This window comes from Chiloscyllium plagiosum, unplaced genomic scaffold (assembly GCF_037043375.1).
Source record: "Chiloscyllium plagiosum isolate Xiang-an unplaced genomic scaffold, Cpla_swu_hap1 HiC_scaffold_17, whole genome shotgun sequence".
In the NCBI taxonomy this organism is placed as follows: Eukaryota; Metazoa; Chordata; class Chondrichthyes; order Orectolobiformes; family Hemiscylliidae; genus Chiloscyllium; species Chiloscyllium plagiosum.
The window spans coordinates 27,463,135-27,475,001 of NW_028270155.1; the positions used below are offsets into that span (position 1 = coordinate 27,463,135).

Here is an 11,867-nt window from a genome sequence, read left to right on the forward strand (position 1 = left end):
CTCACATAGAGATGAGGAAGGACACCACTTTGACTGGGTCAGCACATCCATCCTAGGACAAGCCAAACAGAGACATGCATGAGAATTCCTAGAAGAACGGAATTCCAACCGGAACTCTATCAACAAACATATGGACTTGGATCCCATTTCCCACCCCCCGAGAAAAAGATCAGGAAATGACATCACCACAGGAAACGACATCACCAATCAAAAAAACCTAAAAATGTAAATAGAAAGCAGGCCATACCATCAGTGCTTCATCTGGAGGCTCGCTGATGATGTTATCTAGTATGGTGTCGAAACATCTGAAAACAAACCTTGCAGCTCAGCGAGCAAACCTATATCCAACTGAATCCATACTGTGTGGAAACAGGCCACTCAGCCCATCGAGCCCACATCACCCCTAAAACGAACAGCTCAACCAGACTCCTATCCTACCCATGTAACCTTGCATTTTCGCATGGTTAATTCACCTTGGCTGTATATCTGTGGACTGTGGGAGGAAACTGGAGCACCTGGAGGAAACCCATGCAGACACAGGGAGAATGTACAAACTCCACACAGACAATTGTCCAAGGCTTGAATCAAACCTGGGCCCCTGGCGCTGGGAGGCAGCTGTGTTAACCACTGAGCCACAATGCCGCCCCTGGAGAGAATTCCAGGAATTTGACCTGGCAACACTGACAGAATGGCGATAGATTTCTACGTTAGGATGATGATGATTTGAAGGGGAAGAAACAATTGTGATGAAGGGGTTTGTTTTTCAATCCAGGCAACAATGACACATACGTCATTGCACTTATCGTTAGGAAGCTTGTTGCTGATGCAAACTGGGTCTTGATATCATGGAACCTTACAGCACAGGAAGCCACAGGTAACCCATCATCTGTGGTGGCAGGGTGAACAACTGTCCCAAATTTTACATGATTGTTCCATATTTCAGGCAAATGTTCTGTGTTTCGGGTTTCATCTCATGTATGTTGTATGCAACAGCACATGGGCACTGCGCTCCCTTCCTGGAGGTCTACTTGCACAGGTTGATTAAACCTGTGTTTCCAATAATTAGTTATCCCATGTATCAAAGGAAGAGCAATTCAATTAGTTCTCTTTCCCAGCAGCATGAAAATTACATATTTTTAACTTAATACCCATTGCCATTTGAAAGTTCGAATCTTCTACCATCACCCTTTCAAGCAGATAATAACAGTTTCATGTTCATAATTCAAATTCTCTTAATTCTGGCTCTGTTTTTGTTCCTGGGCCAAAGACACAAAGGCAGGGGACCTCCTAAATCTGTGAATCCACTGTTACAACTGTTTACCTAAACTTCTCCTTTTTGGTAGAGGTGGGCGAGGGGCCGGGAACCTCAACTGGAATTTGGAGAGGTGACCTTGGGAAGACCTCAGAAAGATGTCTGGTGCAGGGGTGGGATGAATGGGAAAGTTTGCTCCAGAGCCCCATTTCTGTATCCAAAGTTTGAAAGTAAAGGTTAACACATAGAACAGCTGTCACTCCTCATCCTACTTCATCCCTTAGGCACTCCATTTTGTTTTATTCATCAATATCAATATGCTGAATTAGGTAGCAAAAGACTGAAAGATTGATTGTAAATCTATTGTTTTAGACACTAGAGTCCACCTTTCCTTGCCCAGAAACTAATATCCCTAATTTTAAACCTTACAAACCCAATGCCACTTTGATGGTTTTCTGAAACAACAATTAACAAAGAGCGAGAACAATAGCAGAACACACAATCAAGTGTGGGGACTAAATCAAAATTGTGTCAGAAAGAGAGATAATATAATCCAGGCTCCACAGTGCCCACCTTTCTCCAAAAGCTTCAAAGGTATTGGTAGACACTGGAGCTCCCCCTGCAAGTACAACCAAATGTACACCGAGAAGTGGAAGAGAGAGACAAGCAGTTGGAAATTACAACCTCTTCCACTTCCCGCAGACCAATTGATGGCTCCTTGAGCCAGACCCAGGAGTAGGACCATGATCAGGTCCTCCTGCCTCCTGCCCACACCCCTGTCTATACCAGGTGCCAAAAGATGAGGCTGAAGTGCAACCGAAAAACCGTAGAAGTTTTCAATAAAATTGAAAGAAGGTACAATATCACACAACCAACATAGACATGGTCCACAGACTCCACAGCACCATGGAATAAGTAGTTGGATTGAACCACCTTTATCACAGGACTGCTCCGCGATACATTCTCCACTCCAGGGTCCTAATGGAAAGAGCTGAAAATGTGTTGCTGAAAAAGCGCAGCAGGTCAGGCAGCATCCAAGGAGCAGGAGAATCGACGTTTCGGGCATAAGCCCTTCTTCAGGAATTTCGAAATGTCGATTCTCCTGCTCCTTGGATGCTGCCTGACCTGCTGCGCTTTTCGAGCATCACATTTTCAGCTCTGATCTCCAGCATCTGCAGTCCTCACTTTCTCCTCCTAATGGAAAGACACAGGAATCCCGCACTGAATGCTGGATTAAGCATATGGCCTTAGCAAAATCTCCTCAATGATTGTGTATAAATTGCTATTTTTTTTTAATGCTAGAACATAAGATATGGACTGAGTGAATAAATATGCTGTGTAATTTAGACGTGGACAATGACCTTGTGTAAAGCCTACATGACTTTAAAATGCTTTGTCTGCAAAAGGGCTTTTGAGAGCTGACTGAAGTATTCTAATAATTAACTGGATATATAAATAATGAAACTAAATTTTCAATGTTTTTGAACTGGAATACTATTCATATTCAAGCCGATCTTCAGCCTTTGGTTAATCTGATTAAAACAGATAGAGTCACAGAGCCATAGAGTCATACAGCACAGAAACAGAGCCTTCAGTCCAACCCGTCCATGCCGAACCTAATCCCAAACTGAACTTGTTCCACCTGCTTGCTCCTCATCCATATCCCTACAAACCTTTCCTCTTCATGTATCAATTCAAATGTCTTTTAAACATTGTAATTGTACCCACATCTATCACTTTGTTAGTAAGTTTATTCCATGAGTGAAACAATCTCTGTGTAAAGAGTTTGCCTCTTATGTCTATTTTAAATCTGTCTCCTGTCACCTTAAAAATGTAACCTTAGTCTTGAAATCCTCCAACCTAGGGAAAAGACAACTATCATTACCTCTGTCAATACCTTTCATTATTTTATAAACTTCTATCAGATCACCTCTCAATCTTCTACTTTCCAGTGAAAAAAAAATCCCAGCCTATCCATCCTCTCTTTATAACTCAAACCTTCCATACCCGGCAACATCCTGGTAAATCTCTTCTGAGCCCTCTCCAGCGTTATTATATCCTTCCTAAAAGTGGGCGACCAGAAGGGCACACAGTATTCTGGAAGCATCCTCACCAATGTCCTGTACAACTGCACATTACTTCCAAACACCTATACTCAAAGCACTGAGCAATGAGGGCAAAAGTGCCAAACGCCTTTTTAGCCACCCTGTCTATATGTGATGCAAAATTCACGGAATTATATATCTGCACCCTTGTGACTCTCTGTTCTACATCACTATCCAAGGCCCCACCACTAATTGTGTAAGCCCTACCCCTGTTTGTTGTACCAAAATGCAACACCTCATATTTATCCAGATTGAATTCCATATACCATTTTTCAGCCCATTGATCCATTTGATCAAGGTCTGTTTGTAATCTTAGAAAACCTTCTTCACTATTTACTATGCCACCAATTTTGGTGTCATCCGCAAACTTATTAACCATGTCTCCTATATTCTCATCCAAATCATTCACATAAATGACAAGCAAAAGAGGACCCAAGACCAATCCCTGTGGAACACCGCTGATCACAGGTCTCCAGTCTGAAAGCCAACCGTCCACCATTACTCTCTGTCTCCTGCTGATAAGCCAATTATGTATCCGATTGGCAAGCTCATCCTGGATCTCTGTTCTAGTTATTTTCTCACACTGTTTGTTGGCCTTGCTGCACACAAATTGGCTTCCACATTTCCTGTGTTACAACACAGACTGCATTTTGCAATTAGTTCATTAGTTGGAAAGCACTTTGGGGTATTCTTAGGTTGCGAAAGACGCTGTAGAAATGAGTCTTTCTTTTTGATTCACTTTTTCTGATCTTGCTGTCCTAGTTCAAAAATATATGTATTTTCTGTTACTGCCTCATTTGTAGTAGGTTGCTCAATGTTAAATATTCTGAAGGACTTAAGCAAACATTTAAAACATGTATAATTTGCTTAGTTTATCAATTGTCACTTCCTCCACATATGTGACTTACATATACAACTGACTTATGTGCACGTCCTCTTCTTCCTCATTGCTTACCTTGGCACAGCAATCCAGACACTTGCAAGCACAGGTTTGCATCACCTCCTGGTGTGTGGCCTGATATATAGCTCTTACGAAATGGCCATTCAAACTTGTTTCATCTTCTGCTCATTGGTTGAATGTCCTTCCATTCTATGTACTTATGCCATCTATTATGATCTGCAGCCGTCTGCAAATTTTAATTTATCACTTTTGCATTTTAGAGTCAGAGAGTCATAGAGCTGTACAGCACAGAAACAGACCCTTTGGTCCAACTCATCCATGCTGACCAGATATGTTCAACTAATCTGGTCCCATTTGTTAGCACTTGGCCCATTTCCCTCTAAATCCTTCTTTTTCATACACCCATCCAGATACCTTTTAAATTTTATAATTGTATCAACCTCCACCATTTCTTCTGACAGCTCATTCCATACATGCACCACAGTCTGTATGAAAGAGTTGCTCCTCGGTCCCTTTTAAAATTTTCTGTCTCATCCTAAACCAATGCCCTACAGTTTTGGACTCCCTCACCCCAGGGAAATGACCTTGTCTATTTACCTTATCCATCACCTTATGATTTTATAAACCTTTATCTTGTCACACCTCAGCCTCCGATGTTCCAGGGAAAACAGCCCCAGCCTATTCAGCCTCTCCTTATTGCTCAAACCCTCCAACCCTGGCAACATCCTTGTAAATCTGTTCTGAACCCTTTCAAGTTTTATAACATTTTTACAATAGGAGGGAGGTCAGAATTGCACACAATATTCCAAAAGTGTCCTAACCAATGTCCCGTACAGCTGCAACATGACCTCCCAATTCCTCAATGCTCTGACCAATTAAGAAAAACATACCAAATGCCTTCTTTACTATCTTATCTATCTGCAATACCACTTTCAAGGAACTATGAACCTGCACCCAAGGTCTCTTTGTTCAGCAACACTCCCCAAGACCTTACCATTAAGCATCTAAGTCCTGCCCTGATTTGACTTTCCAAGATGCAGCACCATCTGCCACACCTTGGCCCATTGGCCCATCTGATCAAGATCACATTGTATTCGGAGGTAACCTTCTTCACTGTCCATTACAATTGCATCCAATTTTTCCTTCATTCCTTGCACAATATGCAAGGATGATGCCCACATGAGTGCATACATGAGCAGTATTCTTCTAATCTCTCTTGCTTCCCAATTGTTGGTCACTTGAGTGTAACTTTGGAAGTACCCTAATTCATTGAAGTGCATAACATTGAAAAATTTTAATTTTCATTTAACACACCAATTTTACAATGAAAGTAACTTAACCCACCTTATTGTTCAGATTCATTGCAACCTTTCTGGAATTATGGGTCTATTAATAAAATGTTGAGCAAAACATCAATGTCTGTTTGTCTAATGCTAAAGATGGCTGGCTGAACCAGTATCAGACATGAAAAGTGTATTTTAAGCATATTTAATTAATCAGAGAACTATTGTGAAACAAACTGATGGACTGATCTTTAAGCTAAATAATCCATGCTTCAGCTGTGATTTGTCATCAGTGGCCTGTAATGCAAAGCATTTAGGAACTCATGGTGTCCTTGGATGTATTAATTTAGTAATTTATGTGTTAAATCCACCGTGGGTACTTCCTCTTCTGCTTTGCTGTGTTTGATGTCCCATAGAGCTCACCACACCCTATTGATTGTTTTCTAGGATTTTGAGAATTCCCTTTGCTACATCTATTTCAAGAATTTCTGCTATAGAAAGAGTTGCAGAAGTGGAATAGCCATCACTTAATCAGAAAGCACTTGCCATTTGCAAAAGATTATGGGGTGTCAGCAGTATTTTCTTGTTCCATGAATTTGTCACAGTCTTTAATTTGAAAGTTAAACCAGGGATCAATGGCTTAGAGCCATTGCCTTTCAGTACTGTGACCTCAGTTCACTTCTCAGAAGAAATTAGTTGGTGAAGGTCATTGGCTGGCTCAGACTGATGAGGAACATATGTTTGGCAGTTCTCAATCTCAGTCAAAATTCATTGTTCCCATTTGAAAAAAAAAAGCTTTCACCTAAGAAGAATGCTTAAACTTTAAAAAGGCTCTTTTGGCTATTTCATGATCACTTGCAAATGTCAAGTCACTTACATAGTTGACTCATATCCTGGTAATAATAAGCAGGAGAAATTGAGGGACACTGGTGGGTGGTAGCTCGAAAATAAACAAAGGTTAATAATTCCAAAGCAGATATGTAATATTTTTATACATGTGACAGTGAATATATGACTAGTCAAGCAAGTTCCATCTGGTCAAAGATGTGGGGCTCAGATATTTTATGATATGATATTTTATATCATATAACTGCACCAGATAGCACTGTGTCTATTTTATATAGAAATATACAGTCTGTCTGTGGCCCCTCTGTCCCTATACCTTACGTGACCGGACTTCAGAATTTAGCCACAACCTTTGAAACATTTGTTGGAAAATAGTACATTACATTGCAAAATTGGTAACATTCACACTTGCAAAATCTTCACCGTGATAAAACAGCTTTTAGACATTTCACATTACAGGATCAACAGGAGCTGGCAAATTAAGGTGGGGGTGTTGGGAGGGTGGGGTACATTGATGAAAGACAATGTTTTGAGAAGTTATTGAACTGAAGGGAAAAAAAACCTGAGAGATTAAAGTTTTAATGAGGGAGGTCAAGAAGGTGACAACCTTTAACCTTTAAACGTTGTCCCTGGTGTTTTTGTCATTTGCTTTGCATCAAAATATTCAAATAAAACTAGCATTCATCTGCTTAACCTTGATAGAGTAATGCTTTCTGAACGGATACAAGAGAAATATGGACAGGATTTTCTATTATGCAGACACCCAGCACATCTGTCATGGTGGCCGCTCCACCTAGCCCAGATGGTCTCCAGGAGGAGAATACTGCATTTTTTAGGCCAACTCCAGTATAGCTCATATTGAGGGATGATGGAAGGGCTGAATGACTCTGACAAGCCTTGAAAGTTTGGTACAGCAAGTGTAGCTAGCAGATTTTATGTTACCAGAAAACATTTTTATAAAGTAGTCTGGATAATGAAGTTGATTATTTTTTAATTGACTGCAGAGGCTCAGGCATCCAATTAATTTTTAAAATCCCACTTACCCAAGTAACATTACTGGCCATAACACAGCTGTTCTTCATGTCCAAGTTGCCGAAAGATAGGTTCTAATCAATGCTCAGGGTACTATGCATCTCTGAAGTAGGTGGGACTTAAACCCAGACCTTCTGGCTTGGAGTTGGGGAAATATTCTCCTCATCAATCTGTTCAAAACTACTATTACAAATTTTTGGTGCAGGTGGGACAAAAGTGGTCTCAGAAGTATGGACACTACCACTGCACCACACCTTCTCTCGGATCTTTTTGAGAAAACATGTTCACAGTAGTTACTACAGTAGTAACAAGTGGGACCACAAGACCCTCAGTGTTGCTAGGACAAAATTGTTGGGTATTATTTCCACATGGGCTTATTGAGAATGCTAGACAGATTTCAACTTACCACACCTAACTCTGTCTCTTAAAGAAATCACCCAACATTGCACAATAAAAACCTTGGTTCCTCTCTTCATGTGCTGCTTGTTCATCCACAATTGCAGTCTCCTGACAATGGAGTCCTTCTTCAATCTCCTCTTCCTTCTTCAATCTCTTCTTTCTTCTTCTTCCCCTCCGCTGCTTCTTCTTCTTCTTCTCATCTGTCCTGTTCTTCACTTCCTCCTGCTTCTTCATTATTATCTTTGCTTCCTCCTCCTTCTTCTTTCTCTTCAGCTCAGCGATATGAGTGCATTTGCTGGGTTAATTTAGTCAGAAGTCTGTTATTGAACTGCTGATCTGTATAGATACATCAGGAATGAGGTATAAATTTTCCATTTGTGATCTTGACGTAAGCTAATCACCCTTTGGACCTTTCTCAGGCTGCTGAGTATTGGGTGAAAGCCTCCCCTGTTGCCACCTAAACATGGTGTGGTGCACCCTCCACAACCCATGATTGATTTCCCCCTTCTTGATGCAGTCACATGCAAGATATCCACAACCTTAGTCTTTGCATTGTCTTACTCACTGAAAGCAATCAGATTATAGGTCACCTTCATTTGATACAGCCCTCTTTCATATTGCCCTAAAACTTGGCATCCCAGAATTCTTCCAGTGCATTTCCTTACCATTCCCCACCCACCCAGTCCATCTTTCTATGAACCTTTTCTGCTGAGTCCTCTTTTCATTTCAGAAACCTTTTCAGTTTAGTCTCACTTGCCTGTACCAGTCAGACTTTCTGGTATCAGCCAATGTGGTTGCCTCACTTGGGCAAACTCATAGATCCAGTCAGCCTTCATCCCTTGCAGTTGAAGCAATTAACTAAAACATGCAAAACCACTCATTACTGAGTATCATGAGCTGGTTGATCCGATGAGGTTTCACTTCTTACACTGGAAGAGTTTGTGTCAAGAAATGGCTTGGTTATGAAGGAACCAAGCTAGTGAAGAATTTTGCATTTTTCTTTTTATGTCAAGAATCTACTTTATTCATAAAAAAGCTTTGTGTGTGTGTGTGTCTATATTATTCACAAACACATTTCGGTTCTGTACAGTAGCATATCAAGGAAACAAATACACATTTGGAGTTTGACTCTATCCAAACAAACCTGGAGGAAATCTAGTCTACCAGGGTATATGTATCTTATCCATATATAGCTGGGTTCAAGAACATGTGTTTACTTTTTGGCTAGCATGATTGCACCCATGAAAGTAATTCCAACAGACTGGGATGTTAATGAGTATTGATAGCATGCTAACAAATGCAGAATATGTAAGATGGGAATGCTAACCTGCTTGAAAGATTCTGAAAATCAAAATTCTCTCCACATTTCATGACTGTATGCATTAGCAATATTGGGTAAAAACAAGGGCTACAGATGCTGGAAACCAATATTGTCAATTGGTTGTCAATGAATGGTTTCTGCTTCCAGGACCTCAGAGATCCGGACAGCAGCAAAAAATATTATAGAAAATATTGCTGAGAACTTAATGGTGAAATGTTAACATATCATTGGGACACTGAGATTCTGCCTTCCACCCAATTAACCCACCCACGTAAGTTTGGATAGGTGCAGGCAGGCCCAAGGATTCTGCCCAGAGTTCCTACCCTCTCCTAAAAGGTACACATAGGTATAAAAAGTTAAATCCAAAGGAAACTGGGAAGTTTTATCATTAAAATTGTAGAATAATTAAAACTCTTGCTTTCAGAAATAAAGTATCTTGTCTTAAGGATTTTTTACCTTTGGTGAAAACAATATTTTCACCAATATGCTGACAATGAAATCAAAGATATTGCAAAAAACACAGTCCATTACAATTGAGAAGGTAACACATAGAAGCATTACATTGCAAGTTGATTACTTAAGTTCTTTGAAGGAAAATTAGGGATATATTTTGTCATGAAGCTCATTTGAAGGTTAAGCAGTACTCTTGTATGTTGATCTTTTTGCAAAGACATAAATCTCTTTCTGTGTTAATTATTAAACATGATTATAGTTCATTCATTTGTGGGTTATAAACATCATGATGAGAAGTGATGGTGAGATGCCTTCTTGAACTACAGCAATGGACGTAATGTAGGTGCTTCCATGGGGCCACTAGGGAGTGAGTTCAAGTATTGTAACACAATCACTGTTAAGGATCAGTGATATCATTCCAAATCAGATGGGCGTGGTATGTAGGAGTACAGAGGGTTCTCAATTTAAGAATGTCCGACTTATGGACTCTTGTACTTACGACCAAAATCTCATACAGCGGTGTAATTTTAAAGACCCGACATTTTCTGTACTTACAAACAGTTCCTTTGTGTTGTCCTGTCCTGCATTGTGCTCTGACGTACGTACAAATCAGCTTGCAAACAGAGTCCAGAATGGAACGTGTTTGCAACCCGGAGGCTGCCTGTACTTGCAGATGGTGGTGCTCCGATGTGTCTGTGGCCCTTTTCCTTTTAGGTAATGACGTTCTGGTACTTGGTAAGTGTTGTGAAAGGGTTGGTTATGGCTAATGTAAATCTATTAGAAAATATATCTCCTTACATCACAGATGATTTTTAATAAATCCCTTTCTATGTCTTCAAACCACAATTATGACACACAGATTAGTTTTGCAACAGAATTGTTTGCTAAATGGAAAATTCCTTTCCATATTTTCCATCTTCCATACACAGTCGGATGGTTCTGGGAAATGTGTAATACAACAACAGAATTAAACTACGTCGTTAGGTTTGATTAAACTGCCTTTACCCCATGTTGTTGATCTACTATTTCAAACTAACCAAGAAACTGGCACATATATAGAACATTTAATAATCACGTTGGGTTGAATAACACACAGGGTACAGCAAGTACCTGTTTATTTCACTCTCCATGCCTTCAGGGAAATTGAAATTTTACAGACTTCGGAAAATGAGAATGATCCCATTTAACAGGAGATATGTTGTGAGTGATAAAAGATACATTATGTCCTCCTCCTCAATGCTACAAGAATTCAGCTTCATTTGCATAGCCCCTGACAGAAGATTCTGTGCCAGTAAAAACAGTAGGGAGGAACAGGAGGGAAAGGTTAAAACAGTTGTTTTTCTTGCTGCCCTGCTGATGTTCTTTCCTGCTGTAGCTCTCATTTTAACTTTAAAAAGGCTAGGTTCCAGTAAACATGTTCAGGCAGCTATCATCATAGTGGTGGCACACTGAACTGATAGGCCAGTTGTTTTACTGGCACCAATCTTATTTTCCATCTGTTGCTCAGGGTAGTTGTGAATACATGCTGCTCTCACTTCTTGCTTTTGCAAGTTGTTAACAATCATGAACAATGAAATCACTCAGTGCACTGATCAGAAAGGAGTAGGAAACCTGATTTTAATGAGGAAATATTGGATGGTGGGGGTGTAGTTACAGGGCAGGTGGTCTTAGTTAGGAGCTATCAACTCTTGTATGTCTACTCTTTTAAACATTGGAGATGTTGCTTTCCAATGACACAGAAGCACATGCCTTATACACTCCTGAGTCAAAGAGTGAAAGATATTTTTCTTCTGTGGTCTGACAAAAATGAGAATGAAGTTTCATCAGCGATTTTATAGAATTTTGCATTACTATATTTGTCAATCATGGCAAGTTCTTGGAATTCCCAACATTCTGCCACCTTTTAGACCCTTTTTTTCTGCTTCTCCCCAAGGATAAAGATACAAGGCTCCCAGTTCAGAGCTGTGCTTAAGGGGCTCTGGTATGGAGATAAAGCCATAATGTAGTCTGCTTTTCTGAGACCCTCTCTTTAAGAATGGCTCTCTGTTAGCAGTGCAGGATTATTGAATCTACCTTGTACCTTTCCAAACAGAGTTATTAACTTTCAGTGCTGAAGATAACAAATCATTTGTCTGCTCACTACTCAGCCCGACCTATAACTGCCCCTAGTGATGCAGTCATTGGCTTGTCTTTCAAACAGCAAGTTAACCACTCTACAGAGAGTAGTGTCATCAGCTGAGGCAACATCACTTGTAATGACATCCAGACAGTGCTG

At 40.2% G+C, this 11,867-nt stretch overlaps 1 long non-coding RNA gene across 1 annotated transcript in view; it reads right to left on the reverse strand.

Moving 5' to 3' along the window:
* LOC148147297 (uncharacterized) overlaps positions 1–10,381 on the reverse strand; it is a 70,886-nt gene extending 60,505 nt beyond the window's left edge. Inside the window, exon 1 of the long non-coding RNA XR_015759862.1 lies at positions 10,148–10,381. This is a non-coding gene — a long non-coding RNA (uncharacterized LOC148147297). The remainder of the gene's footprint in view (positions 1–10,147) is intronic.
* Between the last annotated feature and the right edge of the window lie 1,486 nt (positions 10,382–11,867).